The sequence below is a fragment of the Schistocerca piceifrons genome, chromosome X, assembly GCF_021461385.2.
Source record: "Schistocerca piceifrons isolate TAMUIC-IGC-003096 chromosome X, iqSchPice1.1, whole genome shotgun sequence".
Lineage (NCBI taxonomy): Eukaryota > Metazoa > Arthropoda > Insecta > Orthoptera > Acrididae > Schistocerca > Schistocerca piceifrons.
Window position 1 is genome coordinate 530,174,175 of NC_060149.1, and position 15,543 is coordinate 530,189,717.

The 15,543-nt window shown below is 42.0% G+C and overlaps 1 protein-coding gene across 1 annotated transcript in view; it reads left to right on the plus strand.

The window, feature by feature from the left end:
* Positions 1 to 15,543, plus strand: part of LOC124721995 (1-acyl-sn-glycerol-3-phosphate acyltransferase alpha) — a 334,826-nt gene that overhangs the window by 35,753 nt on the left and 283,530 nt on the right. The window contains exon 2 of the mRNA XM_047247168.1: positions 13,456 to 13,531. The gene's annotated coding sequence lies outside the window, so the exon portion shown is untranslated. The remainder of the gene's footprint in view (positions 1 to 13,455; positions 13,532 to 15,543) is intronic.

The following is a 15,543-nucleotide window of genomic DNA, read 5'->3' on the forward strand; positions in this document are numbered from 1 at the left end:
TGTGAGACCAGTGTGCTAGCCACTGCGCCACCTCGCTAGGTAATGCGTTTGTTAAATCAGAAAAGATGCCAATAGCCTTAACTTATCATTCAGTCCTCCACATTCCACATATACAAAACCATAAATACATAAATTGGGCATTGCTTTAACTATGAATCTGTCAATAAATTCTATGTGGAACGTCCCCTTTTTGAACAATTATACAGGACTGTCCTTAACCTGACACACAATATTTTTAGCGCAACGCAATCTGACTTTCAGAAATCCCTACAGAAGAATGGCCCTGACTAACATTAACCTATACCTTTCACAAATCACTTACCTCACCAAAAATCTTCGTTACTCGAACTACTGCAATACAACGGCCGCCACTACTGCCAGCTAAATAAAAGATTCAAACTACTGAAGGCACTAACTACTGATAGGCATAGTTAGCAAATGAAAGATTTTAACAGAGAACAAACAATGTATTTACCTTAATAGTCATAATATATACAGCAGTTCATGACAAATTACAAAACTCCGCCATCTCTCTCCCCACATCCACCACTGCTGGCGGCTCACCTCCAACTGCGCAACGCTACGCGCTGTTCACATCCAGCTGCCGCTGCCCAACACTACAATAGCAGACAACAATGCAAACTAGACACAGACTGCACGCAGCACAGCCAGTGATTTTTATACAGAGGTGGCGTTACCAATAAAAAAACCTAAACAGCCTACTTACATATGTACTGAGATATCTCACTGGGCTCTTTTACGTTTCCCTTTCTCTAGAAACTACAGAAAAAAATAATACCAGAGAAAGTGGGATATAATAGATATTCTCTCTCTTTCCTGTTGTAAAATTGTTACCATCACCATTGTCGAATCACACCAAACATTCGGCAGCCACGGCTGGATAACAGACTCCCTTAGATTTTCCGTGCATTCAGCCTTCAGCTATAACCATCCACGTAGCTCCGGCATTTTTTCTAATGTCATGTATCCACCTCACGTAAGGCTGTCATTTCGGTGTTTTCATCCCTTGTAATCCACCGAAGAACTTCCTTGATCCATCTACAGTCCTTTTGCCGGAGCACGTGTCCTGTCCACCACCATTTCGTACTCATTTCAATCATAATTACTTCTTTGCCCCAATCTCATCCCTGACCCATTTGTCTGTTACCTTGTCTCACCCACTGTCTTAACATCCATCTTTCCATTGCTCGCTTACTTCGTCAATCCTCAAGTTTTGAGTATTTTACACGCTAAAATTCTTGTCTGACTGCCGTAAGTCAAAATTGGTGACACATACTGATTGAAAACTTCCCGTTTCATGGACATCAGAAGCTTATTGTGGAATCTACTTGCATAACCATTCGGAACTCTGTTGTTTATATTGTCTGTTCAGTCATTGTCTTTAACCACAGCGAAAAAAGTATCCACTGATTTTATGTCTTCGTTATTAAGTTGTACAACTTCATTTAGATGTGATGGTCATGCATTATTTTAACCTATAGATGTTATAAATTACAGTCCTTCGTCGCGATTTTCTGTCTGTATGTGAAATCCAATGTGAGGAACTTGATTAGACTACGTCAGCCCAAACTGGAAAGAATGTCACGATTTATAACGTCTTATATTCAGCTATGTCGTTAGAGATGGAGTGCTCATCGGACAAGCATGAAAGAGGTAACGAGTCTGTCATGTTGAAAGAACATTAGCATTTCCCTTCAATGAGGTAAACCAAGGAAATTTTAGATCCTTGTGGCTGGACGGAGATTTCCGTATCTTTCGGTCACTAATGCACATTTTTGAGCTCAGATTCATGTAATGTTATTTGGTTTGTTTTATTATCTCAAACGTGCTGTCCTTGATACATCGGATACAGAATGATCCCTGCCCCTCACAGCCGGCCGAAGTGGCCGTGCGGTTAAAGGCGCTGCAGTCTGGAACCGCAAGACCGCTACGGTCGCAGGTTCGAGTCCTGCCTCGGGCATGGATGTTTGTGATGTCCTTAGGTTAGTTAGGTTTAACTAGTTCTAAGTTCTAGGGGACTAATGACCTCAGCAGCTGAGTCCCATAGTGCTCAGAGCCATTTGAACCATTTTGAACCTGCCCCTCACAGCTCGTTTGTCTACAATGGAATTATTTCGCAGTGTACTCGTATTGTCCCATCTGTAGTAGTTTACGAACTAAGATTCTAAAATAGTGTCAATACAGACTGCTTTATATCGAAGAGTATAAAATGTTGCAAATATTATACGGATAAAAAATGGCTGTGAGCACTATGGGACTCAACTTCTGAGGTCATCAGTCCCCTAGAACTTAGAACTACTTAAACCTAACTAACCTAAGGACATCACACACATCCATGCCCGAGGCAGGATTCGAACCTGCGACCGTAGCGGTCGCGCGGTTCCAGACTGAAGCACCTAGAACCGCTCGGCCACACGGCCGGCTATTATACGGATATTATAGAGGCTTTATAAACACGTGAATTTAAAGATTGCTTTCGTCGTTTGTAATGAAGATAAACTGGCAGACCGTGGATGCGATTATGGTCTTGCGGCATCTTCGTAGGCGTAATAGTGAAACCTAAGTCTGCTGTCTCTCTAACGACATAAGCAAGTTACCCAGCTCTCAGATTGTGTCTTTCGAATAATGAACGCTCATTAAAAGAATTTGTTGTATACTGCTAATGGAAAATTTTGAAATCTCTAGACTTTAACACGAGACGTCAATGCAATACGAATATAGATACACGTTGTGATTTTCTCCCCCAGTAATGAACGGCTAATAATGTGTGGAACAGAAACCGTGGTTTGATTAAAGATAAAAGGCTGCAAAAATTGTAATTCATTTAAAATGTTAGAGGCAAATATAGGGGCAGGAAAGTTGCGTATTATAGCACGTTCTCTACTGAAATACGTCGATCTACTACATAGTTACTCGTGAAAAACTTGCTGCGCTTGTCCTGAATGTTTGGTACCGAACATTCACTAACTTCTACATCTACATCTACATCCATACTCTGCAAGCCACCTGACGGTGTGTGGCGGTTTTTATGGCAATTTAAACCTGTTTCCATGATCTTTGACTTCCTTAAGGTGTGCGACACATCTCTGCACTGTCATCTAGAGGAGAAAACCACGAGCTGACGGAATATTGGCCCAGCTTTGTGAACGGATTCAAGACTTACTAGCAGGTAGAATTGAACACTTCGTTCTTCACGGGGCGAAATCGTCAGATGTAAATGTAGTTTCGGGAGTATCTCAACGGAGAGTTACAGGGCCCGTACGTCTTGCCTCACAGCGGAATAAACGTATTAGCAGTTACAGCGATTACATTTGAAATAGTAGACAGTTATCTTACTTTTTTCCATCTGCTCATTTTCATTTGACTGCCCCTTGTATAAAAACTATTTGGTGGATCACGTCGGAAGTTTCGTGAAGTTGCCCGCCGATAATACCCTTGTACATACAGCGATGTTACAACATCAGAATGTTGTAGTAAAATGCGAGAAGACCTGCAGTGTTCAGACGCTCGGTACGGGAACTAGAAGTTGTCCCTCAAAATAAAATAGTGGAACGTGTGATGCATAAATTTTCGGAAGGACCCCTTACAATTAGATTACACGACTGGAGATTACTCACTGGAAATCGCCACAACATTTAGACACCTACAAGTAAAATATCTGATCAAAAATAGCCGCACACTCCAATGTAAGGTGGAATTGGTCATTAGATGTCACGAGAGGCGGACTAACCTGTATGAAAGAAAGCAGGGAGTATTTTGTAGTGAGTAGAGTTGAAGAAACAGCAGGATAGGTCGGTCAAATCGGCTTAGTGACTTCGAACGTGGACGAGTCGCTGGATGTCACCTGACCAACAAATCCGTCAAGGACATTTGAACCCTTTCTGTCTCCAAGGTGCGTGTTGGTGATGTGGCTGTGAAGTAGAAACGTGAAGGAACAACCACAGCTAAACCAAGGCCACGCAGAGCTCATATACTGACGGACAGGGATCGTCGAATATTCCGGACGGTAGTTATAAAACACCGCATAGAAATGAACGGAAGGGATCTCTTGTGAGTTCCAAAGTTCTAGCAGCAGTACATCTGGCACAATGATTGTGCGTAGGGAGTAAAAGAGGATGGGGGACAGTGGTCGAGCAGCTCCTAATAAGGCACACATTTCTCAGACGATGCTATAAGCGACGCTTGAGGTGATGTAAACAGCGACGCCACTTGACAATAGTGGATGACTCGAAACGAGTAGTCTGCAGTAATTAATGACTCTATACATCGCGGCTGTACGATGGAAGGTCCTTTGTTAGGTTAATGCCGTCATGTGTAGAGCCAACAGTAAAGACGGGGGAGGTGATATTACGGTACGTTGTATTCTTCATCGTTAGGATGTGATCCCTTATTGCGCTTAAGGAAAAGCTCAATGCGGAAGGATATAGATTTTACAGCATTGTATAGGTGAGGAACAGTTCAGAGACGATAATTGTATCAGCTGTCGTAAAGCAGCATCTGTGAAGCAATGGATAGACCTGACCAGAGTTCCGACCAGAGCCAAATGGCACCTTTGAGAAGAATTAGAACGTCTCCTTCTCTCCAGACCCCAGCGTCCAACTTCACTGTCTTCTCTGGCTTTGGCTGTTGAAAAAGAATGGGCAGCCATTCCTCCACTGACATTCTGACACGTCATTTAAAGTGTCGCCAGCAAAGTTCAAGCTTCATATTACTGTGCACTCTTACGTGTCCGTATACTCGTGATCAAATAGTATACACGTTCGGAGAGTCTGAAACAGGAACGACCGCATAAAACTAGTTATAGGTAATCCTGATGCCAGACTGGGGTTAATTTAGGAAGCGCGAAAGCATCACGAAGATATCATCCGACTCAAGTGACACGTAATATAGGCATATTACATCATATAGGCGTTTACTGTTAAAATCCCTAGAGCGGACATTCTATAAACAAACCAATAATCTAGTATTTCATTCCATAGACATCTCACGAAGTGATCATTACCGTAACATTCGTGGAATTCGAGGCTTAACCTGTTCGCGAATGTAACAGGAAAAAGGGAAATGTTAGTTGTACACCATATACCCTACACTTCACATCACGATGTGAGTTTTTGAGCATAAATGTGTGCATATTACATATAGTTATAACAGGACCAGTTTAAGGTCGCGCGGAGTCCGTAGCATTGCTCAATTGCGAGGTCCCTATCCAACAATACGTATTCAAGACTTCTGAAAACATATTTCACCTCTATACAATATGAGGAGGTAACATCTAACAAAATTATATTACAGTAATTTATCCATTAACAGATCTTGTGCACAGCGATTTATGTTCAGTTACCTGACCAAGATTACAAACATTGGCGGAGACAGTAAAAATAACCGTTAGAGTTGAATTTTGTGAGCATGATTGTCATTGTAAGGAAATAGTAGAGTTTACGAATAGTAAGTCTCTGCATCGGCCGGCCGGTGTGGCCGAGCGGTTCTAGACGCTTCAGTCTGGAACTGCGCGACCGCTACGGTCGCAGGTTCGAATCCTGCCTCGGGCATGGATGTGTGTGATGTCCTTAGGTTGGTTAGGTTTAAGTAGTTCTAAGTTCTAGGGGACAGATGACCTCAGATGTTAAGTTCCATAGTGCTCAGAGCCATTTGAACATTTTGAATCTCTCCATCGAAAAAATGAAATAAAATATCTGAACCACTATTTACTTAGGCTGTGCATTCATTGTTCTGACCAACTGGCTAGCTTGTTCCTACTATTGTTCTTAATAATTGGGAAGAGTAAGGTAAGTACTGTTCGAGGGTGTACCATTTGCTCTAATTACTGGTAAGCTGCCTTTATTGACGTTGAATGTCACTTTAACATGCAAGATGAGTCTTCTAACACTGTCACGACACTCCATAGGACTGTGCTATTCAGTAAGACGTGGTGATATACTGGTTGGGAAAGTCTTACCTGCATTGCGCTTATCGATGGAAGCTGAAAACCTGGCATTGCTGAACTCCGCGGGAGAGAGTAAGCACACGGGCTTGGTTCAAATGGTTCAAATGGCTCTGAGTACTAAGGGACTTAACTTCTGAGGTCATCAGTCCCCTAGAACTTAGTACTACTTAAACCTAACTAACCTAAGGACATCACACACATACATGCCCGAGGCAGGATTCTAACCTGCGACCATAGCAGCTGCGCGGCTCCGGACTGTAGCGCCTAGAACCGCTCGGCCACTCTGGCCGGCTCTCACGGGCTTGTATAAACGCTTTAAACATTAAAGAATGCATGATAACGTTCCAGGAAACTCGCCAGAAAACATTATGAAAAGGCACGCTCTAAACATAAAAGTAGGAAAAGGAGCATAAAAAGATAATCCCAAAAAACATAAAATTTTATGATATATTATTACCGGCGCTTAAAAAACACAACAGAAACATGTAGGCATGACATAAACAATATTATTGCTTTGAGTTCTAAGCTGCAAACAGGAAATTTTCCACTAAAAGGTAGAGAGTGCGACTGCAGAGCCCAAGCTACAGCAGATGCCACATGGATAAAGGTAAATCGCCTTCGAGAAAAACGCATCTGTCTAACGACACTTCTTGAAAGAGGAAACAACCTGCACCTTTCTCCAATCGCTTGAACCGCTTAGTTGTTTCGATGACTTGCGACTAACTGATGTTAAAAAGGTCCTTAAAATTTACAGAGAAAACCTCCATGGCGTTAAAATTAACTTTCTTGAACATATAAACATTTTTATATGACAAAAAAGAACTGCTACTGGACGAACAGTAAATACCATTGTACGAGGCTGTGAGGATGCGGCGAGATTTTCTGTGACAGGGCACTATGCGTACCCTCTATTTTACGGATTTTTTTTTTTTTCCTTTTTTGGTCCAATTCTTCTGTCTCTCGGTGTTTGTGGAGTTCTAGTTGTCCAACTGCGACTTCACCTTTGCTTCACACTTTACAGTGGCAACACATACGATCCTGACATCTGAAACATACTGCGGAAAGCTGTTCCCGTACTACTTCCTACTGTACGCTCCTTTCTGGTGTCTCGCCGGAAAACTGCAACTTCGCCGTCACACCAACTCTGTAAGACAAGTTCATACTATCAAAGGAAATACTATCCAAAAAATGGTTCAAATGGCTCGGAGCACTATGGGACTTAACATCTGAGGTCATCAGTCCCCTAGAACTTAGAACTACTTAAACCTAACTAACCCAAGCACATCACACACATCCATGCCCGAGGCAGGATTCATAGCTTCCCTAGTTAGTGGGGTAGTTCTTGTCAATTGTTTTCTTTTGGCGTCTATGTGGTAGCGTTGCGTATGTTGGTCTGAATTGTCATTGTGATATTGTTTATTTCTTTGTCAACTTTTGCCGTCATGGAGAAGTCAGCGTCTGGCCGGATGCAATTTGGTCCGTGTCTCTTGTATTGGTCCCAGTTTCTAATGTTATCTGGTCTCGGGAAATCTGATTGTTGGCGAACTCTTCACGTTTGCATTAGTACATTGTTGTGATCTGAACATAAAGCATTTAAGGCTCCTAGTGCAGTGTCTTTTGATATATTTTTCGTTAGGGTCACTTCTAACAAGCCTGGGCGGTGAGCTGCGAAAACACAGTCACTGACCACAAATTGCATTACGTCTCCCATCCCTATAATAGGTTCTCTCACTTTGGGTTTGTGGTGGGAGGCTACACGCTGGATGCTTTGCATTCTGTTTACCAGCTAGCAGTACTTTCAGGTGTGTGAGAGAGATTTTATTAGGTCCTCCTCTTGTATGTCTGTTTGGGATTAGGTAAGCCATCCCAACCACCACTACACTGCCTCCTGTATTTATGGTTACCAGTGTGGCTTCAACGTGCCACAAGACTAGCTATTCAACAGCGTCATTGACAACTGAGTTCCTAATGAACACCGCTGTACCCTTGACTTCGGTCTGTCTGTTCTACAGGTCATTACATTGCTAAACCGGATACAGTAGAGCGGGGATCAGGTGGGTTCCAGCTGCTAGTGAAATGACGTTTCTTCAGAGATGAGTGTTTGTATTTATATTTTCTTCTTTGTTGTACAATTTGGGTTCGATATAGAAAAGGTAAGTGGCCCGTTTGGGACTCTTGCCTATGCCATGTTGAATCATGTCTTTTAGTATTCTTTCTAGCAGATATGCTGCCTTAGTTGTCTTGTGGGTTGTGCTTCGATTAGTGTTGAGAACAGCTGCGCTTAGTTTAATAAGTCCAGTGTACTCTTCTCATACTGCTGCGCCCAGCGGGCCGCTCATGTGTGAGATGTCCTGGTTTGATGTCTGGGGCGAGCCTGTGACAGATTCTACATGCGTCTGAGGCACTGGCGTCAGGGGTGTATAGTTTCTGTCGGATTCTTGTCCCATTGTTGACTTATTCTCTCAGTTTCGAAGTCCGGGTGTTTCAGTCTCTTGGCGTTTAGTGGCAGTAGTGGCAGTAAGTCTGCTGGGTCTGAGGGATTTGTTTATGCTGGCTGCATCTGTTGTGGTTTTCCTCTTGTCTTGGAATGTCGTGCTTTGTGTGGTTATGTGTTTTTCTGGTGGAACCCACCCTCCTTCCATGAGGCTAGGTGTGCCTCTTTGCCCTTGTGACTAGTGAATGTTTAGCTTAGTGCTCTCGTAGTATCTTTTCAACGGTGTTGACCTGAACATTTCGCACACCGTGTTTGCATGTAGCAGTAGTTCATGGTGCGTCCGAATACCTGAGAGTTTCGGCACTGACGTTCGGCTTCCCTGTCATGCTTCTATTACCACTCTAGTGTGCAGAAGGGAGCGTTCTCAGTTCATTTTCTCTGATTGCCTGTCGTTGGGGGAGTTGCTGGATAGGTGGGGAAGGATAACAGCTGTTTTGTATCCCTGTGTCTGTGTTTGTATTGAAACACTGGCTTGTATCCCAAAATCGTTACGTCGTCTAAGTTTGTCTCTGTTGGGATCTGGGGTTGGAGCTGTTCGATAACTACTTTTAAGTGTGTGTCGTCCGACGTTTGGTGCGGAAAGTCTGGTATCAGGAGTTCCACGGGGGCAGTCTTCGTGAACCGAAATGATCGGCGTTTGGATCACCCTGCTCTGGGTAGATTTACTTTCATTCTAATTGATCCGTAGTGAGGAGGTCCTCCAGGATTTAGAACATTTCAGAAAAACAATAATACATGACAAATATTTACAACTCAAACAAATAAGCTAATGTACCAACCCACAGGTCCCAAGTGGAATGATCGTCATTTTTTTTAATGAACAATATATGAAAGAATCAGTTTACAAACACTAATGCACTGAATTTAAAATAAAAAAGTTTTTTTTTATTTGTAAGGTAATAAATATGTAATAGAGCTGCTATAATACTTCTTTACAATGAACACATTGCTGCCCTGAAATGGTGCAGAAGTTAGATTGTACTTACACACACACACACACACACACACACACACACACACACACACACACACACACACTTGTTTACAATGAACACATTACTGCACTGAAATTGCGCGGAAGTTATATTGTACTTACATATACGGATCAGTTAAGTCTACTGAGAAATTCATCAATGGAGTCGAAGGAGTTGGCCATCAATAAATCCTTTGGGCTTCTCTTAAACTGAATTTGATTGGTTGTTAAGCTTTTTATGGCTGCTAGCAAATTATTCAAAATGTGTGTTCCTGAATAATGCACACTTTTTTGTGCAAGAGTAAGTGACTTTAAATTATCGTGAAGATTATTCTTATTTCTAGTATTGATTCCATGAATTGAGCTGTCGGTTTGAAAAAGTGATATATTTTTGATGACAAATTTCATTAAGGAATAAATATATTGGGAAGCAGTGGTTAGTATCCCTAGTTTCCTAAACAGGCTTCTGCAGGATGTTCTTGAGTTCACACTACATATAACTCTTACTGCACGTTTTTGTGCCCGGAAAACTTTAGCTTGACTTGATGAATTACCCCAAAAAATAATCCAATATGACATTATGGAATGAAAGTAAGCACAGTATGCGAGCTTTTTCATTTTTATATCCCCTATGTCTGATATAATTCGCATTGCAAATAGAGACTTGTTAAGGGGCTTCAGCAGTTATGTGGTGTGCTCCTCGCAGTTGAATTTATTATCAAGCTGTAATCCCAAGAATTTAACACTGTCCACTTCTTCTATATGCTTGTCATCGTATGTTAGGCATATACTCGTGGGACACCCCTTACAAGTTCTGAACTGCATGTAGCGTGTTTTTTCAAAGTTTAGTGACAAAGAATTGGCTAGGAATCAGTGATTAATGGCCACAAATATTTTATTAGCCGATCTTTCTAAACTCTGCACTTGATTTGCTATTTATTGCAATGTTTGTATCATCGGCAAACAAAACGAACTTGGCATCTGGTAATGTTACTGATGAAAGGTCATTGACATACACAAGAAAACGTAAGGGCCCTAAAATGGAACCTTGTGGGACCCCACTTGTAATTAGTTCCCAGTTGGATGATGCCTGATACCTTAATACATGTCTCTTGCCTAATAAGACCCTTTGTTTCCTGCCAGAGATATAAGATTTGAAACATTTTGCAGCATTTCCTGTTACACTATAATATTCTAATTTACTTAAAAGGATATTGTGATTTACGCAGTAAAATGCCTTTGACAGATCACAAAATATACCAGTTGCCTGCAATTTTTTGTCTAATGACTTAAGCACATTTTCATTGTAAGTGTAGATAGCATTCTCAATATCAGAACCCTTTAGAAATCCGAACTGTGATTTTGACAGTATGTTATTTGAGATAAGATGGTTATAAAGCCGATTGTACATTACTTTTTCTAAAAATTTTGAGAATGCTGGCAAAAGTGTAACTGGACGGAAATTTGATGCTATTTCTTTCTCTCCCTTCTTAACCAGTGGCTTAACTTCATCATATTTCAACCTGTGTTGTGGCAGCAGCTGACTCTATCAATTATATACCTTTCCGGTCATTATAACTGATCCTTGCATTTCAGTTTGGGACTTTTCAGTGATTAGATAATCTACATTACCAGCGACTACACCGAAACCCGGAAACCGTTACCAGTTGCAGACTCCTTGTCTAACGGCTTACGGGAGCAACAAAAATTTGATTTTCAATATTTTCGTAATTATTGACCGAATTTAGATATTTAAAATGCCGCCACAATCTACTCGTTAAGGGGTATAAGCTTATGTTAAAAGTTAAACACATGAAAACAAGCATTACAGTTAGAAACTGTGTTTTCCTTGAAGCAGCGTAACTGATGGCGCGCAAATACCTGGACTTCATTCATCCATTATTTGAGAATGACTGCATATAGAGACTTGCAACAAATCTTAAACATAATTTAAACCTTTTACGTGACATTCTCTCGCTAATACCGACCACAAAACGGTCAAAGAAAGAAAGTTTATTGCTTGCTACATGTTCTCTGTTCATACAGTTTAACTTCAGCATCAGACACGACGTTTTAATTTATCACTTCCTTACTACCGACTCTATTATCAATACAGGTTGCAGGCAGTATACACATATACCACTGGGTGTGCCTGTAAAATTACATGATTGTACGACACATAGTTCAGGATATATGATGTCATAAAAATTGAGACGCGTGAAACACTTGCTCTTGCTTCAAACCGAGCGCAAATTTCCCAAACTATATTCATCCATTTTTCATTATTTGCTTAACGTCAAATAGTTAACGCTTTAACTCATTTGTAAATTAATAACAAGTTTGGAGCTGTTCAATTCTTTAAAGAATTTCCTGAGTAGAGCCCAATAAAATGTATCGCCCTATCTAGCAAGATAAAACTAATAGAAGTTTTTAAAAACATGATGCGAACATCTGCGTGTCTGGGAGATGCATACTGATGTGGCTTGCCTCTGAAGTACTCAAGTTGAAAGCCACAACACATCGTTAACTTCTTGACTCTACTGCATGCTAAAATTTCAAAATTTTCGGTTCAAATCTACACAGGTTAATCTACACAGATTTGATCAAATGTTCAAATGTGTGTGAAATCTTATGGGACTTAACTGCTAAGGTCATCAGTCCCTAAGCTTACACGCTACTTGACCTAAATTATCCTAAGGACAAACACACACACCCATGCCCGAGGGAGGGCTCGAACCTCCACCGGGACCAGCCGCACAGCCCTTGAATGCAGCGCCTGAGACCGCTCGGCTAATCCCACGCGGCAGATTTTATAAAACTGTGCGTATCATGTCGTTGCCGTTGCATTTGTGCGCGAGTGGCGGACAATCCGTCGATTCTCCCTCCTTGTGGTGCACGTCGGACGGCCAGATCCTTTATGTCGTGCATCCGTGCTTTCCTATATCCATCGCCGCCAACAGCGGGCAATGTTGGAGTCCGTACGACCGATGTGGCGCGCAATACCACGATAGGACCATCCAGCCTCCCATAGCCCCACGATGCGGCCCCTATCGAACCCGTCTAGCTGGGCAACAAGCTGTCGAACGTGTCGTCTGGGCATCAGGCACTTGCAGGTAATACTCTAGTGGCGCTGCCCGTTGTCGTACTGACACTGCCGTTTGAGGTCTTTTATATCAACTGATGGACACGACGTCACTCTCCCCGACTGCGCGCCCGACAGTGGAAAAGTCCACCCACTAACTTTTACTGAATGTCACAGTACACTTCTAAATGAAACACATACATGATACTACTTTTCCTTTACTCACCAAGTCTCAGTAAACAACGGAACATTTTAGCAATGGTTCAATTCCTAGATGAAAGAAATCAGCTCTTTGGTCACGGAGTCATTCTAGAAACGCTGTGGGAAGGTTCTCACCTTCGGAAACTCTTCTATTGTTGTGAATCAGCTCCTCGACTGCCTAGAAATTGTCGTCTGTGGTCGATGTCTGTGCGCCTTCATCAATTTGTTGACACCATTTCACTACGGCTGGACTGGACACTGCATTTGGTCCATACACCGCCAGAATTTCACGTTGAATCTGTTTGCAATTTGGGCGTTTTAATCAGAAGAATCTTGCTGTCCCACGTTCTCCAACTTTGAAGGACATTTCCATATGCCGCGCCATTTCACTCACGCGGTGTGATGTACTCGTAACTGTTATCCAAAACGCAGCAGAACTTTGTCTTCAGAAACCAGAACATGTATTGTCTTCTACAATGCATATCTCTTGTACTGCAATTGTCTTAGCGTACGATGACATGTTTCACTCACTTTCCTAGGGACCCGTGTATACTAAATACATTTATGGCAGGTTTTAGACCCTTGACGAACTGGAAGTTAATCAGACAGTTGCCGGTATTGCTTACTCACTTGAGTTATTCGAGTAGGTTCCAGTTCTGACACAAATTTAAATTTTCTGCAGTGTTTATATTCTATAATTGTAAGTCTGTGATTTTCAGAAACAACATTCTTTTTTTCAGGTTTACATCGGTGGTTGATGTGCTGGAACTACAGGTATTACGGGTACTTCACAGTCGTTACGACCCTTTTCGAAAGGTTTGTACCCATTTATGAGCTATTAAGTCTTCTATGACATACTTGAACACATGTAAACGTAGAAAACAAGTAAATTATTTCATCTTACTTTTAATCAAAAATCCTGCTATTCAAGAAATGGAAAATCATATATAACGATATTGCATCAAGCTGCCGCATCTAATTTTCTAGCATTCTTTATGCTTTGGTGAGCAACACTCGCTAGAAGCACCATAGTCGATGCCTGTAATCTCAAACAATGACACAGACGCTCTACCCACTGCTTTGTTTCTGCTGTAATCTTACTAAAATGCTCCAAAAATTCCTGAGAACCTCGCTTTTGAATTTCCTTTTGGTCAGCGTTCTACAAATGTGGCAGCTATTATGTGCAAAGCTTTCTCGTTGATAATAATCCACGACAATGTGTGTAATATTTCCTGTAGTGCGCTTGTGGCGCGAAACGGTAAATACTGCTTGTCACCTTTTCCCATTGTTGTCATCAGTGTCTAGATTTTAGGGATGTTTTTTTACGTCGATAATTTCCAAAACAAGTACGGAAAGTTTAAACTCTGCTGTCCATTTCTGAACTGGTGGAACTGAAGGAGAAGATTAATTATAAGACGTCATCAATTTCGGATAAATTTCCATTGGCGATGACTCTTACAAAACGAAAAAAATTCCTGAAATACTATATTCCGTTGTTCCATGTCGACGAAATATGGCACCACTATTTAAGAAGGGCTAAAAATAAAACTATTAAGCGTATCAAGTTGACACTTGATGCAAGAATCGGAGGTCCATAGGCCTCCTTATTATCTGTTATGGCTGTACTGGGGTACAATAAAATTAAAATCATGTCAGAATGATTATCAGTTGCATAATGCACCACTTGTTGTATGAAATGAGGACTGTTAAGCGGAAGAGACTAAATTCCATAAACAAGCAGTTATACCATTTATATCGGGTACTGATCTTAAATTAAATTTTGTTGTAGTAATGTTAATCAATAAGACTTCATAATAGCAGATTCCAGAAGACGGTGCAGATCTCGTTATTACGTACACGCCCAGCTGCGAGTGAACAGGTTGAGAAACGCATTTTGTCTGCTGAGCTGAGCGAGCGAATTCAGGCCCACGTTTGTGACGTACGCGCCGCGGCCTGTCTTTCTCGTGGGTCTCGACTCAGCCGTTGTGACGTCACTTGAGGAGCTACTTGGTTGAGTAGGAGCGGCACCGGTCACGAAAACTGACAACGGCCGGGGGTGCTGTGTGGTGACCACACGCCCCTCCGTATCGGTATCCGGTGAGGCCTAAGGCTGAGGATGACACGGCAGCCGGTCGGTACCGTTGGGCCTTCAGAGCCTGTCCGGACGGTGTTTGGTTTTTGGAAGTCCAAAATGTAAGGACACTTAATTAAATTGATGTGTGATGTTTTGTGTAGAAAAGAAGTTATTACTTGGTGTCTGCTAAAATATGCGGAACGATTTTCTGTGTATCCCGGTGAGGAAAATCCGAAAACGGTATTCGTTACGCTCGGAAGAGGTTTTGGATGCTTTCAATTCTGATGTAATTCCTTTCAGTTTATAATTATTCATTTTCACGGAGACAGCAGTGGTTGTTAGGTATCGTGTGGGCACAGCCAGCCAGATAAAGGGAATCTAACAGATCCGAAGAGTTTCCCCAGAACCAGTGACCTACTCTCCCTCAAGAACATCCATTTAGGATGGAAATAGAAAGTTGTGCCAGTAACGATAGCACGTAGTTCCTGGCTGGGACCGTATCCCTGTATAGGACGCAGCAGGATCGCACAGGGTCGCTTTTGTCGGTTTTCTGGAGGTGTCGAAACGTAAAATCTGCATCGAGAAGTCAGTGTCAACTACAATGGATATCGTGGTAGGCGCCAAGTTGGCAGAAGTCTCTGGAGCCGCGCGAAGGCTACGGTCGCAGGTTCGAATCCTGCCTCGGGCATGGGTGTGTGTGATGTCCTTAGGTTAGTTAGGTTTAAGTAGTTCTAAGTTCTAGGGGACTGATGAC